The sequence below is a fragment of the Leptonychotes weddellii genome, chromosome 5 (assembly GCF_054177405.1).
Source record: "Leptonychotes weddellii isolate Sample4059 chromosome 5, ASM5417740v2, whole genome shotgun sequence".
NCBI classification, from domain to species: Eukaryota; Metazoa; Chordata; class Mammalia; order Carnivora; family Phocidae; genus Leptonychotes; species Leptonychotes weddellii.
In genome coordinates, this window is record NC_138373.1 from 33,477,663 (window position 1) to 33,495,232 (window position 17,570).

At 52.6% G+C, this 17,570-nt stretch overlaps 6 non-coding genes across 6 annotated transcripts; 2 read left to right on the plus strand and 4 right to left on the minus strand.

Moving 5' to 3' along the window:
* Window positions 1-2,172: 2,172 nt before the first annotated feature.
* Window positions 2,173-2,244, minus strand: TRNAP-CGG (transfer RNA proline (anticodon CGG)). Its single transcript has one exon. It is a non-coding gene; the product is annotated as a tRNA-Pro (tRNA).
* Window positions 2,245-6,106: 3,862 nt separating this feature from the next.
* Window positions 6,107-6,179, minus strand: TRNAK-CUU (transfer RNA lysine (anticodon CUU)). The gene has a single exon. It is a non-coding gene; the product is annotated as a tRNA-Lys (tRNA).
* A 4,144-nt stretch (window positions 6,180-10,323) lies between these two features.
* Window positions 10,324-10,396, minus strand: TRNAK-CUU (transfer RNA lysine (anticodon CUU)). The gene has a single exon. It is a non-coding gene; the product is annotated as a tRNA-Lys (tRNA).
* Window positions 10,397-10,606: 210 nt separating this feature from the next.
* On the plus strand, window positions 10,607-10,678 carry TRNAP-AGG (transfer RNA proline (anticodon AGG)). The gene has a single exon. It is a non-coding gene; the product is annotated as a tRNA-Pro (tRNA).
* Window positions 10,679-13,483: 2,805 nt separating this feature from the next.
* TRNAK-CUU (transfer RNA lysine (anticodon CUU)) lies at window positions 13,484-13,556 on the plus strand. The gene has a single exon. It is a non-coding gene; the product is annotated as a tRNA-Lys (tRNA).
* Window positions 13,557-16,856: 3,300 nt separating this feature from the next.
* TRNAP-UGG (transfer RNA proline (anticodon UGG)) lies at window positions 16,857-16,928 on the minus strand. The gene has a single exon. It is a non-coding gene; the product is annotated as a tRNA-Pro (tRNA).
* Between the last annotated feature and the right edge of the window lie 642 nt (window positions 16,929-17,570).

Sequence of the window (17,570 nt, forward strand, 5' to 3'; positions counted from 1 at the left end):
GAGGAGGGCACGTTCTGCATGGAGCACTGGGTGTTATGCACAAACAATGAATCATGGAACACTTCATCTAGAACTAATGATGTAATGTATGGGGATTAACATAAGAATAAAAAAAAACATATTGTTTTATTTTATTTTATTTAAAGATTTTACCCATTTACCTTAGAGAGAGAGACTGAGACAGAGAGCAGGGTGAGGAGCAGAGAGGGAGGGAGAGAGAGGGAAACAATCTCCAGCAGAGACCCTGCAGAGCAGAGAGCCAGAGGCAGGGCTCCATCCCAGGACCCTGAGATCACCACCCAAGCAAAGCAAGAGTCTGACGCTCAAGACCGAGCCACCCAAGTGCCCCCAAACATATTGTTTTATACCATTAAGTTTGGCAGTGTTACCCAGCAACAATAACTGTCAAGTGGTAACTATTAAAATAAAAGGCAGCAAGCATATGGAGGTTCTAGGGGCCCCTGGGTGGCTCAGTCATTCAGCGTCTGCCTTCGGCTCAGGTCATGATCCTGGGGTCCTGGGATCAAGCCCCACATCGGGCTCCATGCTCGGCCGGGAGCCTGCTTCTCCCTCTCCCACTGCCCCTGCTTGTGTTCCCGCTCTCACTATCTCTCTCTCTGTCAAATAAATAAATAAAAAATCTTAAAAAAATATATATGGAGGTTCTAGTTAGTGCAATAAGATAAGTAATTAAAAGGTATAGCTAAGGATGGAAAGTAATTAAGTAATACTGCCATTATTCACAGATGACATGCCTGAATATATAGAAAATTCTATAGATTAGAATTAATATGTGAGTTTCACTATGTCACTGAGTCCAAGATTAATACATAAAAACTGATTGTATTTTCATATATCTGCAAAAATTAGAAAAGTATATCCAAAGTGATATAATTCACAATAGTATCAATGACATCAAATACCTAGCAAAAATTCTAATGAAAGATGTACAAAACCTATCTCAGAAAAATATAAAACACTATTATAAGTTAAAGAAGACCTTAATAAAGAAGATATACATCACGTTTATGACTTGAAAGCCTCAATATAGTAATGATGTCAAATCACCCAGAACTGATCTACAGAATCAATGCTATACCAATCAAAATCCGAATCGCTATTTTTGTGTAAACAGACAAGCTGATTCTCACACTTACAAGGAAGTGCCAAGGGCCAATAATAACCAAAATAAATTTAAGAGACTAACACTCCTGGATATCAAGACTTACCCACAAAGCTAAACTGGTTTGGGCACAAGGGTAAACGAACCATGGAACAAAGCAGTGAAGTATTAAAACAACATATACCCAGACTCTTGATTTGTGCAAAAGTTTGCACTACAAATCAGTGGCAGAAAGGACCATCTTTTAAATAAATCCTTCTGAATCAGAACTGTCCCGGTTTAGCAGTTGGTGAAAGTAAGGCTGCATGGCTAAGCGTCTTGTCTAGAGCCCAGAATCCGGCTAGGAGGATGCCACACCCCCCTCCTCCCCCCGTGCTGTGGTCCCTAAACCGGAAGGAACAATCATGAGCTCAGTCAGCATTTGGACCCAGGACCTCTATCCCCCACACGAGAGTCATGCCTCTGGCTCAGCGCGGTCCATTATTGCAGGCCAAAAATAGGAGCCACATCTTCCAATTAAAATCTTCTAGTAGCACATTAAAAAATAATAACAATAAGTAAAAAGAAACAGGTAAAATTAATGGTAATAATATATTTTATATAACCCAGTATATCCAAAATATCATTTCAACACGTAGTAAGATAGCTTACTTTTCTGGGAACACGTCTTCAAAACCCGACGTGCATTTTACACTTAGAGCAGCACATCTCAGCCGGGAGGGCGGGAGGAAACAGGTGTCCAGCGCGGGGAAGGCCGTCGGGGACACAGAGTGGAGAGGAGCTGGGCGCGGGCTGGCATGCTCCTGCGGCAGACGCAGGCGGGCTGAGCGCGAAGTTAACTGTGGCTCCTCCGTACCCGAAGGGGCCAGCCTGTACCCCGAAGCCCCGCCGCTCCCCACAAAACAGCCCGTACGCAGCAAGCGGTCTGTCCCCGTCTGGTCCCCAGGATGGGCTCGAAGCGGAGCGCAATACGCCAGGTGGGATGAGAGCCCATCCTGAACCCGATGTTCCCGTGTAAAATAATAGTAGAGAGCCGGGATGCATGCCCTGGGCTCGTCCGGGATTTGAACCCGGGACCTCTCGCACCCGAAGCGAGAATCATACCCCTAGACCAACGAGCCTCGCACACGACAGCACCTACTAACGCTTCCCCCACAACTGTTTGTATCGCGCGTGGCCCCGGTTCATTCCGGGGTATGCTGAGCGGCTCCTGGAAGCCAGGCGTGGGGCTGAGCGCCGGGGTGACCGTGGGGTGACCCCGTGGACCTAGGTGGGCAGAGGCAGACCAGCCCAGTCCCAGGATGATGGATTCCTGGAGCCGGATCGATTCCTGCCCCCAGCTGAGTGGGGAGCATATTGTAGGGGAGGGGAAGACGAGGGGCTTGGATGAACCGGAGGCCCCGAGCTGAAAGAGCACTCGCTCTGCAGGGGATCCCGAGGCTTCAGGCGGTGCGGGCTCTGGGGACTGTGGATGGTGGCTGGGGAGCAGACCAGAGGAAGGCGACTGGCATCAAGTAGGTGTGTGCCCTCGAATCTCTTGAGGAGGAAAGGGGAAGGAAGAGATGATGGTTCCATGTTATGCGCCCAGCTCCAGGGCTGCCAGTCTGGGCGCAGGGGAAGTGCCCGCCCGTAGCGGGTTCTGGTTCTCCCTTATTGATCCCCAAGCCCCAGGGGGTTGGTGACGACCCCCTTGGGAGCCTTCCGCAGTTCTGAGCAAATTGTTTCCGTGGGAAAGGCAAGTCAAGGCAGGGTAAACAGTTTAGGATTGGCTAGATTGAATAACTTGGTGGGATATGGGACATAGTGGCTGTCCCTAGTTGTCTGGTGTCTGACCCTGGGTGATTTAGGGCAGGGGAAATACAGGTTTGTGTGTCAGGTAGGGAGGTAGATGTGGGCATATGGACTCAGAATTGGTTGGTTTGCATCTGAAAGGCCTATTAGCAGGCAAATTGTTTACTATCTCTAGGAATTAGCTAGCTGGGGAGCAGGGGCAGTCTCCTCAGCTAGCAAGTCCCCCCCCCCCCCAAGATGTCAAATCATAGAATACAGAAAATAAAAACCAGGTGTGATAATACAGGTGTGAATTGCATCAAGTGTTTTTACAAACATTTATCAAGATCATGTGACTTTTCTTTTTCAGTCCATCAGTATGATTGACTACTTGACAGACTTTCTTGAACATAAAACCAACCTTGCATTCCTGGAATAAATCCAGCTCACCCTTATTTTACTGCTCCAATCTTTTTAAAAGAAGTGAGGACAATCATGCTGGGGAAGCGATGGACCTTTCTCCCTAGGAAATGCCCAGGCTGGCTAATTTGAGCCAGAAGAGGGTGCATTGGCCCCCAGCTCAACCCTGGCTCTGTAACTCTCAGAGGCCAAGGACACAAGTGACCCCCAGTTCCATTCCCCAGGTGCTCCCGTGACACAGGGTCACGTGACTTTGCTCCTTGGTGACTTACAGGTAGACCCTACACTATCAGGAGTTGTCACACAAAGGAAACTATTTGCAGCAAATAAGGAGATCATGGGGAATAATTTCTTAAGCCGTGACTCCCCAAGTGGGGGTGGGTGGGTTTCTTTTATTTAGGGTTAGGATGAATATTCAGAAAGAGGAGTTTTGTTCCCGCGTGTAGGCATGTAGAGGAGGACAGACATAAGGTTGTGTAGGTGTACTTAGAAAACATGTCTATACTGTGTCCTATGTTATGCTAATGAAGCTTGTGCTCCTCCTGGGAGGGGGGAGAGTGTCACATTATAATGAGGTAAAGGTCACTGCCATATACTCCATGGTCCATCTGCATAGGTGTGAGTCAGTGGTGGAGCTCAAACTGGTCTAGGCTGGCCGGAGCTCCTGGCTGTCACTGGGAGTCTTGCTGGTAACAGTTTTAACGTCATTAATCCTTTGGGGCACAGTTTCACAAACTGACTAGAGGCTTTCCATCAGGATGTGGGGCTGGTGCAGTACCCATAGCCAGTTGTCCCAGCCTCCGGCCCTCCCTCCTCTGTCTCTGCACCTCCACCCCTACCTCTCCTGGGAAATGGACCCAGATCCACTCTAAAGCCCCTGAGATCTAGGTTTGAATCCCGCTCCAAGGTCATACCTTGGCTGGTTAGGGCTCCATCAGGTATTTTAGAGGACTGAGGATGCCACCTGGATGGCTGTGAGACAGAGAAACTAAAGGAACCCCATGGAAAACCACTTTTTTCACTCCTTTTCCTGTTTCTATTCTCGATAGGACCTACACCTCTGCCTTACACACACCTTATAAGACAGATAATGTATGTTCTCCTTGTAAAGGTAAGGAGTTAATTATTTCTTTGGAGTCTTCCAGCACAACAGATAACATCTAAGGAGTGAAACTGTGCCCCAAGGGGAGTCGTCATGAATGTTTTCCAAGACCACTGACTCATCAAGACCCCCGGCTTCAGGGCATAAGCGATTTACGGGGAACCTTTCAACACCCCTCTGTGTTCCTGGATGCCTGAGAAGACACGTGCATGGAACCACCTCAATAAAACCCTAGGCCCCAAGCAAAGACAAGACTCACTCTTCTTTCCCTTCTGTCTACCAGACATTCTGTCCATACCTACTCTATGTCTTCAACAAACTCTGCTCTCACTTCCTCTCTGCTCACGTTTGGTTTCTATGCTGCATGAAGCCAAGGACCCTCTTGGCTGGTCCTGTGAGACCCCCTCTGGGTCCAACCTGCATCAGCTGCATTCATGCACATGGAAACATCTGGCTCTCCACAGCCCAGGTGCTATGGCAAGGACCACCACCCAACAGCAAAGAGGTTATGATGAAGCTCCACTTTGGCTTCTAGAGCCCTGATCTTTCTGTCAAAGGCAGCAGATCAAGAGTTCAGTGCTCTGCCCCCTGAGTTAGCTGGGGACTGGAGCAGATTGGAGATGTTCTCTCTATGTTGACCCAGCTTCAGGTGAATGGAGCCCTTTTCCCTTCTCTGAACTTCCCAGCTGCCCAGCCACCTTGGACACCTGCCACCCTAGGACTGGGTCTCCTGGGATGGGGGAGGAAGTTTTGAAACTTGTGCTATGGAAGGGCTCCAGGTTTCTTCTCAGAGTCTAGGGATGATCAGACAGACCCTCATGGGTGCAAAAAATCCGGTTGCCCCTGCCTGTGAATTCTGTTATATGACCCTGAGCATGAGGGTTGGTGTGTCCCCCATGCTTCCATAGCTCCAGCCCCTCCCCTTCTCTCCATCCCATCCCCACCACCTGGGAAAAACCAGAGCCCTGCCCCTGATCCCAGCTGGGAAAGATTGCATTGGGACCTGGCAAGCTGTCCTTGGTCTGTGATTGAAACTCAAGGTAATTTTTACAGGACTGAATTCCTTGCACTTGTGAGGGAACTGGGGAGAGGGGAGAATTGCAGTCTGTGCATCTCTAATGAACTCAGAAGCCCAGAACCAGGAGGCAAGGGATTTCACTCCTTTATATTTAATTCACATCTGCACCCACTCTGGGAAGATCCAAGGAGTCAGATCCAAGGACCACATCCACTCCAGGGGACCAGGCAATTGGGCAGTCCTAGTCTCCTCAAAATAGGAAATATGCTCACCCATGGTGGGGGGGGGGCGGCGACAGTAGAGGGCATGTGAGTGTGCTGTGTGAGAACCCTGAATTGCAGGAAAGACTCCCCAGAGCTATGCTACTCCTGCTGCGCATCCATGGACTAGAAACACACTAAAATCCCATAATACAAAAGCAACTCAGGTCCACAATCTGTGTGGAAGGGACTAGATTCAGACCCCTTCCCGAGCAACTCGAATGCATCACCTTCTCCTGGTCCCAGGCTATGGGTCTTCCCTGGCAGCTGCAGGTCCAGCACAGGGATTTGGTCTTTGGGTCCCCCCGGAATTAGGCCCTGATATCTGAGTTGTGCTAACTGCTTGCCTTAAGGTTAAGGCCTGAGCACCTGAAAACATTAATTCTATTCACCTGGGCTTGTAAAAAGCTATGCGCCCAACGTGGGGCTTGAACCCACGACCCTGAGATTAAGGGTCTCATGCTCTACCGACTGAGCTAGCCGGGCACAGTACCTTTTTTCTCCTTCAAAGGGAAAGGTGGGCAGTGCTGGGGCAAGAAGCCCTCTCTCCCACTGAATTTCCCCATGATCAGTACTGTTTCCAATAGGATTCCCCCTGCCTGAAACCGTCTGAGAACCTCAGGATTGAAAGCTGCGAGGGAGTGGGACCACCTGGCCTGAAATTCTGGGACATGGGCATGAAAGGGGGCACGCTGACCCAGAGGGACAACAGAAGGAGGTCCAGGGGCCCGGCAGCACTGGGAAGCCGGTTCCTGGGTGGCACCGAGTCCCCGAAACCCCACGATCCCTTTGTCCAGGATCCCGCACGCTGGCGAGGGCCGTGCTAAAGCGCCTTCTTCCCTCCCAGCTCTGGGATGGAACCAAGGCTTCCCCATAACCGTCCCACCCCTCAGGTGGGACTCGGGAAGCTCTGCACCCTCTCGCAGACTGGGAGGACAGGGTAGTGGAGGTCAAGGTCACTAGAGGTAAGTGGAACAAGGTGCCCTTCTCTGTAGTGGTCCCTAGAGTATGAGTCCCCCTGGGCCTCTGGGTCCAAATCCAGGAGGAGTCTTACTTTCAAACTCTCAACGTCTCCTTCCCCTATCCCCATTCCGCATACCCTCCACCCCACCCCACGCCTGGCTTTGGGGCGGACAGTGGGGTGTGAACCAGGAAGACCCAGAGGACCTGCTGCAGGGGAGGCCCCCAGTGCCCCGGGGCGGGGGGGGGGGTTCACTGCGCAAGCCACCTCTTCCTTTCCAGTCGGTTTCCAGAAGACCGCCCATCCATGAGGGAGAACGAGCGCGGCGCCTCGAGGCCCCACGCAACCATCCAGCCAGGGATGCCACGCGGGGGGAGGGTTGCCGGACTGTGCCCAGCGCCGGGACAAAGAAAGGGATTTCGGGGGACCCAGAGCCGCGCAGGGGCTTTGGGGGCTGAGCCCACAAGAGGACGGGCTTGGCCGAAGCCAGGAGCCTCTGAGTCTGCCCCGGACCCTAGTCCCCCTTTCTGTGAGCGGAGGAGACACGGCTTTGGCGTGAGGCTCACAGCCGGGGCTTCCCCAATGGGAAGGTGGGACCGCCCTAGTCTCCGGTTTGAGTCCCCCACGGAACCTCCACGCGGTCCTGGAGCACCCCCCCCCCCCCAGCTCCAAGGCGGCCCAAGTTCCTGAGCATCGGCCCTGGAGGGAGGTCCTGGTGACAGAGGCTCTGGAGATAACTGATCCTTGGGACTCTGGGCCTGGCAGTATGGAACCTAGCTCTTTTCTGGAAGGTGAGCCAAATCCTCCCACCACCAGGTGGGCATCTGACACATTGCTGCCCCTGGGCCAGGGGAAAGCAAGTGGACAGAATCAAAAAGAGAGAATGGGGTCACTTTGGATCTTTGGTCTAGGGGTAAGTTACTCACTTGGGGTGCAAGAGGTCCCGGGTTCAAATCCTGGATGAGCCCTTCTTTTTCTTTTCCAGATGGTCAGGTTGTTGCCCCCTAAGGGGGCCAAAGTCCACCTAAGGCCAGGAAGGAACAGGGACCCAGAGACCCATCATTACACATGACGGGGATTAAAACACCTTCCAGTCTGCAGAGCAGGCCTGGACCTGCACTTGCCCTCTGCTTAGACTGTCCCTGTGTCCTCCCCTCCCCATCCCTACCCTCATCCCCACCATTTGGCATGGAGCATGGGCAGGGGAGGAAAGACAGATGATGTTTCCCTTGACAGCAGATCCCAGTGTTCTGGGGTGGAGGGAAGCTGCTGGGCACAGGGTGCCCAGCACTGGGAGCATCTCCAGAGGATTGGTCTTAAAACAAGATCCAGATGCTTGCTTAAAACAAGCATCCCAGACTGCAGATATGACAGCACACTCCTCCCTGGCCAAGCCCTGTCTCACCCACGAAGGGATATTGAGTTAGTATGTCAGACAAGTGAAGGAAAGAAGTTAGAGCCACCAAGGATCACCAACCAAAGGCACTTTTTTTTTGGCCTAAGGATGTTTTTCTTGTTTAGGATGTGAGAGGTCCTGAATTCAATCCGAAGAGGCCTCCTTTGCTGAAGTAGGCAGTGTGGGGCCTAGCTGTAGTGTTTTTTCAGACCAAGAGGGAGGGATACCTGGGGTTTTGAGCCCTCAGTATTGGGGATGGCTAAGTGGTTAGCCTAGGTCAAGGTGTCACTCAGACACTGGCAGGACCCTCAAGTGGGACTGGGCTCAGGGTGCAGCCACTTCCAAAACAATCACCCCAAACCTCCGCCCAAGGAACCACCAGCATGAGCTCGCTCGGATGGCGGCTACTTCTGTTCCTAAAGCACGCAACATCTGTCCTCAGGGTGATGCTTTTGGCTTGGTTCTGTGGTTCCCAAACTGAGTCCGGAGGCACCCTTGTAGTATTTTAAAATTCCCAGGGATATCTAAAAGTTTTGAGGGAAACAGCAATACTCATCCATCAGACACCATATTCTGTGAACTACTAGCTCAAGGCAGTTGAGATTCAACTTTTGACAATGCTGTATTTTTGCAAAGCTGGGTTTTCTGCAGTATCTGTGTAAGCACTGCAAGAGAATTGATGTGGAATAGGAACTCGGAGACTAACCATCTGATTCCGAGGCTGGGGAAGCAGGACAGGCCCACCAGGTGCACATATCCCGGTAAAAAAGAATTATTATTTAAAAAGAATGTAGGGGTGCCTGGCTGGTTCAATCAGTAGAGCATCTGACTCTTGATCCTGGAGTTGTGAGTTTGAGCCTCACACTGGGGGTAGAGATTACTTAAGCAAAATTTTAAAAAATAAAATAAAAGAATATAAAATTACCATTTTTTAAAAAATGTAATGTACAGGGTTGAATGGTGTTCTCCTGACATTATGGCCACTCAGAACCTCAGAAGGTAGGGTCTTTGCACACAGAATTAATGAAGGTGAGATCAACCTCGAATAGGGTGTGCCCTGCCCCAATGATTGGTGTCTTTATAAAAAGATGATATGATTATATGAAACACAGAGGCTCATGGAGAGAAGAAAGCTATATGATAATGGAGGCAGAGACTGGAGTGATGGGGTCCTTAAGCCAAAGATGGCCCAAGCCACCAGAAGCTCGAAGAGGCAAGGAAGGGTTCTTCCCTAGAGTCTTTAACGAGAGTGGAAAGGGTGGCCAGATGGTACCTTAACCTTAGACTTTGGTCTCCAGAAGTGTGAGAAAACACATTTCTTCTGTTCTAAGTTGCTCAGATTGTAGTAACTTGTTATGGTAGCCATGGGAAACTATCAGAGGTACTGGGTTGGTAAGACTTTTTTTCCCAAAAAGCAACAAAGGTGTATGGACCTAAGTACCTAGTAAACTGAGCTTTCTTTTACCTTAAAAACACCAGGAAAGATTCTCGAGACCAAGAGTGCCTTGAAGGGAGAGATGTGGAGACTTCTGGGAGGAGTGCCAGCCACAGGCCTGAGACCTGGAGCTCCAGGGGTCCAGGGGAGGGGTGAATCAGCCACTGTGGTGTCTCCCCCAGAGTAGCCTCGGTTCCCACCAAAAAAGAAAGAAAACCCGGTCCTATGAAACACTGAGACAGGCCTTTTTAACAGCATAAACCGTTGCAAGAGAATAGAAGAAAATCAGCTGATGGGAACCCTATACCCTCCTTCTCAGACCTCTCCCCCAAAATGGAAAACAAAATTCCCCGCCTCCATTTCCCTTTCACTGGGGAGAGTGGAGCAAAGTTCAGAAGCCCTCCAAATGAGAGGCCACTGACCTCCAGGTTGGAATAGGGGAGGGAAATTCTGCAGTCCTTCCTCAGGCACTGGGGTGGCCCTGCTTGGGAGTTTCCTCCTGGGAGCCCCACTCAGGACCTAGAGAGTGGTGTCCCCTCCTGACACCCCCCAACATACACAGACTTGGAGCTCTGGGTTTGAATCCTGTTCCCCAGTCAAATGTGGTGGGGCAGGCATTCTCAAATTACTAATCTAAAAGATACAGCTATGTGTCTTCTCGGGCCAGGTATTCAAAAGCACAGAGAAGGTGCGAGGCTTCGGAAAGCCAACCCGCCTTGCAGAAGTCTCTCTGGAAGCATCTGCCACTGGCCTAGATTGTTAAAAGCCTCTGTAAATGATAGGAAATAGTTTCCTTGCATTGTGTCCTCTTAAGGCTTCTTTAGCAGTCAAAACCACACGCCCGACGTGGGGCTCGAACCCACGACCCTGAGATTAAGAGTCTCATGCTCTACCGACTGAGCTAGCCAGGCGAAGACACAAGCTGTCTCTACCTCCCTGCTACTCTAAGTACCAAAGGCAAGTACTGCAGAAAGAGGCCAAGGCGCATCCTGCCTCCAGGGAGGTGGTATGGGCGCGCGGGCCGGGGAGCGGGAGTCACTTAACCACTTAACCACTGCGTGGGAATGGGAGGCGGTTAACTAGGGTGTGAATATAAGTAGAAATAGACAGTAGCCAGGGGTGGCTCGTTGGTCTAGGGGTATGATTCTCGCTTAGGGTGCGAGAGGTCCCGGGTTCAAATCCCGGACGAGCCCTAGCCTTTTTCTTCCCACAAACGCTCCCGGAGCCTCCCAGGGCCACCTGTAGGAACAAAATCGGCCAATGTACCACCGCCCACTCAGCGCGCTACCCTGATTGGAAAGGCCAGAGTTCCTTAATCTCTGAGGCCTGAATTTGAGCTCCACATTGAGTTTAGGGAGCTGAGGCCTGCAGAGAGTGATCTCCAGAAGCAGCCGGACCACACGCACGTAGGGCGCCGCAGCTTCAGCCCCGGACTCCCTCGCCCTTCTCGCACCCCCCTGCAGCGACTGAACTCCCAGGTGGTTTTCCCTGCCTGGCCACCAGGGGGAGCGCTGAGCCAGAACGGCTGGGCTGGGAAGCCGGAGACCTTCCCCGCGGTCCCACTGCAGGAGGGGAGAATAAGGCGACCGGGTAGAGCCTGCCCTGACCATGCAGCTCACGAAATGGACACTTTGACTTCAGCCCCAGGTTCTTCTCACCTCCCCTTTCCCTTCCTGGGACCTGAACAAAAACTGCAGGACCACTTCGGCCTGTGGCCCAGTGCCCAGCAGCAGCCTCGGATGCTGGGCTTCACTGCAGTCTCTAATGTTGCCCCAAAGTTCTCTTTGTCTGGTGGGCTGCCCCACCTCCCCCCAGCCAGGGGGTGACAGCAGAAGCCTCGTGGGGAGCCTGAACTCTCATTCCTGCCTGGCAATCAGGAGGCCCCACCTTGTGTGAACTGCCCCCCCACACACACACACAAAAAGGTGGAGTCCTCTTCTCCCACCACAGGGGCCCACTGTAGAATTGTAGAAGACGTAAATAAGATCTAGAGTTTCAAAGCATAATAAGGAAAATGTCCAAGATGCAACTGAAAATCACTGGTCATACTAAGAACCAGGAAAATCTCAACTTGAAGGAGAAAAGGTGATTGAAAGACACGGACACAGATTTTGGAACTGTCTGAAAAGGAGGGGAGAGGTGGGAAAGAAGCCATCCTAAAAATGTTTGAAGAAGCTTTAAAGAACCCGCCTGAAACAAATTTAAAAGTTGAAAGTGTCAAAGAAACAGAAAATATAAAGAAAAACCACATGGAAAACTTAGAGCTGAAGAATGCAGCAAATGAAATGAAAAGCCTAATGGCAAACGCATGGACAAGACGGAAGAAAGAACCAGTGAATGTGAAGATAGAACGATAGAAACAACCCAATCTAAAGAACACGGAAAATAGACTTCGGAGGAAAGGAAGGAAGAGAAAGAGGAAGGAAGGAGGAAAGGAAGGAAAGAAGGACAGAGCCTCAAGGATTTGTGGAACTTTAACAAAGTATCTTATGTTGGAGTAGCTGGAGACCCAAAAAGAGAAGCAAGACAGGGATAAATGTATTGGAAGAAATAGTAGTGGGACTTTATCTGTGTATTTCTTATAATTATCTTTAAATAGGCTCCATGCCCAACACAGGGCTTGAACTTACAACCCTGAGATCAGAAGCCACGTGCTCTACCAACTGAGCCAGCCAGCTGCCCCTGTCTGTGCACTTTTTAAAAACAGACTTTGTTTTTTAGAACAATTTTAGGTTCACAGCAAAACCGAGCAGAAATACAGAGTTCTCACAAACTCTCTGCCCCTGAGCATGCACAACCCACCTTCCTCCACTTTTTTATTTTAAAGCACATATATTATTGCTTCACCCATAAATGCTTTTCACTTTTGCCGGGGGGGGGGGGGGGGGGTGGCGGCAAATATCTCTACAAATAAAGTCCTTTTGTTTTAAAGCACCCTTAGTGCCGTGCACACAGCCAACACCATTAAGGATGATACCTTCTATATTCTCTCTTCCCTGGTCTGTGCGCAGGTTCCCTGCTGCCTCCTTTCTCTTCTCTGCACTTGGTTGGCTGCATTCGGGATGCAGGCCAGGCGCCCACACGGCAGTGGGTGGAGTCTGAAATCTCAGGAGATCCTCAGTAGATTCCCTGAGGCACACCAGCTCCAGAGCTTGGGGAAGGGGAGGAGCAGAGAACTGCTAGGTCCCACTCCCAGCCCGTTTATCTGAAGTTCCTCCTTGCTCTGGAGAGCCAGGCCAGGACGGGGGCGCAGTGGGGGCTGCCCCCACCCAAACCCCACCTGGGGCTCAGGCCTGCAGACCCACAAGGACCGACCCTCTCCCTCCAGGGACGCCTTCGCTCTCGCCCCCAAATCCCGGGAGACTGGATCCGGAGGCAGAGAGAAGGAGGCAGGTGTCACGGCAGGCACCCCGGGGTCTCCAGAGCCTTCCTCCAGCCACTGCCAGGTGGCAGGTTCCAGCAGCTCAGCATCGCCCGAGGGCAGACCAAGAAGGCGTGGGGCGAAATATATATTTTTAGAATTTTAAATAAAAATACATTGATTTTTAGATCATTCAAAGGGAGTGGGAATTTTCATGCGAACAAGTGGAATCTGGTGGGTCTCACAATCATTTTAAGTACACAGGTTTGCTCGATTACATAAGGGAGGATGGTCCCGTCGCATTTCTCCAACTCCATGCCGCACGTCCCTGGGTAGGGGGGTCAGCGGGCGCCAGTGGGCTCTGAGTCCCGTCCGCGCTGCAGCGCCCCCCGGCGGCCGCGGAGCCCACCTGTCTGTCGGTCAGGGTCGCCCCTCAGTCTCCACCCGCTCGGGCCTGCTCCCCGGCCGGGCCGGGACGCCGCCGATTCTGAGCAATTCCCACACGCAGGGTGCCCGGAAGGGGACTCCAGAGGTGGCCACGTCCCCGTCGTCCCCAGGACTGGCTCCACCCGGCCATTTTGTACCGTGCGCAGCGGATCACATTCTGAAACTCAACCTCTGCAGGCTTGTGACATCTGCCCGGCTAGCTCAGTCGGTAGAGCATGAGACTCTTAATCTCAGGGTCGTGGGTTCGAGCCCCACGTTGGGCGTCCTTTTGAACCGAGACTTTGCACAAACCTCTGGGACCTCTGCGCAGTTCCTGCCATGTTTGGTTTAGGTACAACCTCTTAAACGCACCAACAGTGTGGCTGGGGAAGGGCAAACTGTCACCTTGGGGAAACCATCAGAGGTGATGAACACAAACCTCTGGGACCTCTGCGCAATTCCTGGCATGTTTGGTTTAGGTACAACCTCTTAAACGCACCAACAGTGTGGCTGGGGAGGGGCAAACTGTCACCTTGGGGAAACCATCAGAGGTGATGGACGACGTACCCCCCTTACACTGGGTTCTCCAGCTGCTTTATTCCTCAACTTCCTCTTTGAGGAAAGTAGCCTTAGAAAGGGGTCTGTTGGAGATTGGGACCTCTCTATGAGAGAAAAGCCACCCAACCCAGTTTTCTCTTGGGTTCAGTCAAGGGAAGGAGCCAGTGGTATTACGGGTGCAGCTAAAGGACACCACGGCCGGATGCCACGTGCACAGTCCTGAAGAGCTGAACTTTTACTAAGTTGTCCCTTTGGGGGTCAGGGTGTACCTGGGATTCCAGGGCACATCATCAATGTGGGGACGCCCCCCAGGACAGGAGGCACCAGACCTATGAGTAGGTGAGGGTGACAACCTGGGTGGGCATGACCACATGTCCTGGTGAATGCAACACCACAATTGCCAAACACTCTCAAAAGTAGGGCTCGTCTAGAATTTGAGCCTGAGACCTCTTGTAATCTGAGAATCATACCCCTAGACCAACGAGCCACCCCTTCTGGCTCTGGCCTTGCTGGTTAGGGACTGTCCCTCTTTCCTGTGGATGTTGGGAAGGATTTGATTCAGGTCTCTATGGACAAGAGGAGAATGGGGGGTGGAGGTGGTCAGCATTGCCACACACTAAGACTCCAAGTCAGCAAATCCCCAGTCCAAGTTTTGGGGGTGACTGCTCCGTTGCTCTTCCTCCCCTCTGGTGGAAAACAGACCAATGCTTGGGAAAGCTCCCCCAGGTCCTCCTTCTGTCACCAGGCTAAGGGCTGGGCTCTGGAATGAAGCTGAGAGCAGGGTTTGGACACCCTCCCCCCCACCCCAACACTGCCCAGGGCAAGACCATACCTTCTCCCATAGGACCCCACCCCTCCCAAGCCACACACTGGAGGGACCCACCGCTCTGACCTGAGCGTCACCCCCACGTCCGCCCAGGGATCTGCCTCCTAGACTCCAAGATGCGCATCCCAGCACGGGCATAGTCAGAAGGGACCTTAAGGGATGGTGGGTGTTCAAATGTAAAGAAAGGATGAGGTAGGACATTAAGAAATTTTGGTAGCCCTCAGGGGAGATGCCCTGTCTTGCCACTGCCCATAACTGGGGTCAAGATGCCTCTTTGTCCACTGAGCACACCTGGACACCTGGCCTTGGGATCCAGACCTGATCCAGCCACTCGGGTCCAGCTGGGATCTGGGTCTGCTGCACACTGGGCCTGTCTCTGGTCCATCCACACAGGTCCAGACCCCACTTCAGCTCTGTTGGGGACACCATTCATGCCTTGAAATGACTGGAAAAAGCCAACTGTGGGCTCCTTGGGGATTTGAAGCAGAAGGGAGAATGTGCTCTCCTCCATAGACACCTTCCTCTGCTGAACCCCAGCTAAAGCTAAATCCAGGGAAAGGGCCGCCTGGGTGGCTCAGTCAGTTGAGCATGCAACTCTTGGTTTCCGCTCGGGTAATGATCTCGGAGTCTTGGAACCGAGCCTTTGCATCAGGCTCTGCGCTCAGGGGGAAGCCAGTCTCCTTGTCTCTCTCTCCTTCTGCTCTTCCCCGTGCTCTCTCTCTCTAAAATAAATAAATAAAATCTTAAAGAAAAAAAAAAAAGGCTAAATCCAGGGCTGGGCGTAAAGATGGGGAGCAGACCCCAAGGAAGGGATGCTGCTGATTCAGAAGAGGATTTTGGAGAGGAACCATCCTGCTGGTGAGGGGGTAGTGGTTTCCCCTTAAGGGATGGGAGTCTTAAAGCGTTCTGGCCACAGGAGAAGAAAGTGCTGGCCAGGGAGCTTGATTACCCCGGTTGACCTCCACCAGGCCTCAGGTCTGGAGAGGCCTCCCCTGGCGTCCCACTGGGCCCCAGGGTCTGTGCAGACCTGCTCCCCTCAGGGACTCCAGAATGAGGAGGCATAAAAGGGGTGCCACCCTGGGCTTAAGTGAAGAAACCAGGGTCAGAAAGGAGGCCCCACCGGTCTGCACATGCAGGGAACTCTGCTTGTACTGCGGCTGCCTGATGAGGGCTCTGTGCCATGATCCCCAGGCCGGATTTGACTCTGGGCTTGAGATCAGGAAGCTCTTCCCAGACTGGGGGCCCCTGAAATTTCCACCAAGGCCTCCGGCCCTTCCCATATTAACCACGTCTTTTATTTTCTATACTCTGATACCTTGACATCAGAGCCTCGCTGACCCTGGAGAGATTTTCCTTCCCAGGGTTGGCCAATTCCTGGAGATAGCAAATCCTCCTCAACAGGGCATTTCAAATGCAAACCAACCATTCCAGAGTCCACAGCCCCCAATCACCTCTTCTAGCAGGCTTTCACACTGGGGGTTACTATCCACCTGCCAGGATCACCCCAAGGCCAGGAAACAGACAACTAGGGACAGAGCTATCTATGTTCCAGAAGCAGCTGAAGTTAGTGCAGACTAGCAGGTCTAAACCTGTTCACTCTGCCTCACCTGTCTCACCTTCCTGAAACTACAAGAAAGGCTCTGGACCGCATTTTCTCGAACTTTCTCTGCTTCGGGACTACCCGGAGCCTCTCCTGTGCCATCCACACCACCCCCCAACCCGGGCCAGGCGTGCCCCTCTGCTTGGGAGCTTTGAGTCACAAGCCATTTTTTCAATGGCTGCATCTGCTGGGCTCACCATACCTCAGTAGTAATAAAACCTCTGGAAACACTGCTGTTCTTCCAGTGGGGCTGGGGCGCCTTGGGGGGCCCCGTGCCCTTCTTGGCCCCAACACTAAGGCCGAGTCCTTCCCCATGCCCAATTTCCACTCTGGTTTACTTCCTTCATCTGTGGAAGGTCCTTCTGGTAGCCCCTCAAGGAAAAAGACGTTTGCAAACGACCTTTTACACCCCAAAGCAAAAAAAAAAAAAAGTGTCCAGAGGAAGTTGGGTGGTCACCCCCCAGGCTGGGACTACCTGAGGCTCGCACACAGGCACACAGACCAGGTCTCCTGCTCTCGAAGAGGCAGACTGGCCCGTGGGGGACCCAAGCTTCCTTTGGCCCAGGACGTCCCGCGCTTTCACGCACCGGTCCAAAAGGAGGGCTCGTCCGGGATTTGAACCCGGGACCTCTCGCACCCAAAGCGAGAATCATACCCCTAGACCAACGAGCCACCCTCAGGCTGTCTTGCTAAGGCTTGTCCTTGGAGGCCTGTGCCCTGGGCTCGGCACTCCCGTCCCATGAATCCTGGCTTCCTGATCCCTCGGGAAGGTGCACGGAGGGAGGTTTCGGTTTCAATTCCAGAAGGGGACGGGGATGCAGTGCAGCCAGGACCTGTGGGGGTGGGGGGAAGAGTGCCGGCCCGCTCGGCCCCAGACCCTCAGGCCCCCGGCCCCCCGCCCCCAAGAGCACGATGGCCCCGCCCCTGCCTAGGGCCAACCGAGCAACCAGAGGAGGCGGCAGGTGACACTGCGGAGGGAGTCTGTGTGGCCCGGGTGAACAGGGAGGTCTCTCATGGTGGATCCCAGCCCAAAAATTTCCCCAACGTGGGACACAAGTCCAGGACCCTGAGAATGAGACTCTGCTGCCTCCCAACCGGCCAGCTCGGCCGAGCCTCCATCTCAGGGAAGGACCCCGGGGCTCCTGTCCTCAGTCGAGCCCCCCTTGACCTGGGCTCCGCCCCAGAAGCCCCTCGAAACCGTGGAACGCCGATGCAGGGGTCCGAACTGGGGTCGGGGCTCACTGCCTCCCAAACGGGCAGCTGCACGAACGCTCCAAACTTTTACGCTCTCAACTTCTCTTTCCTCCTGCGCTC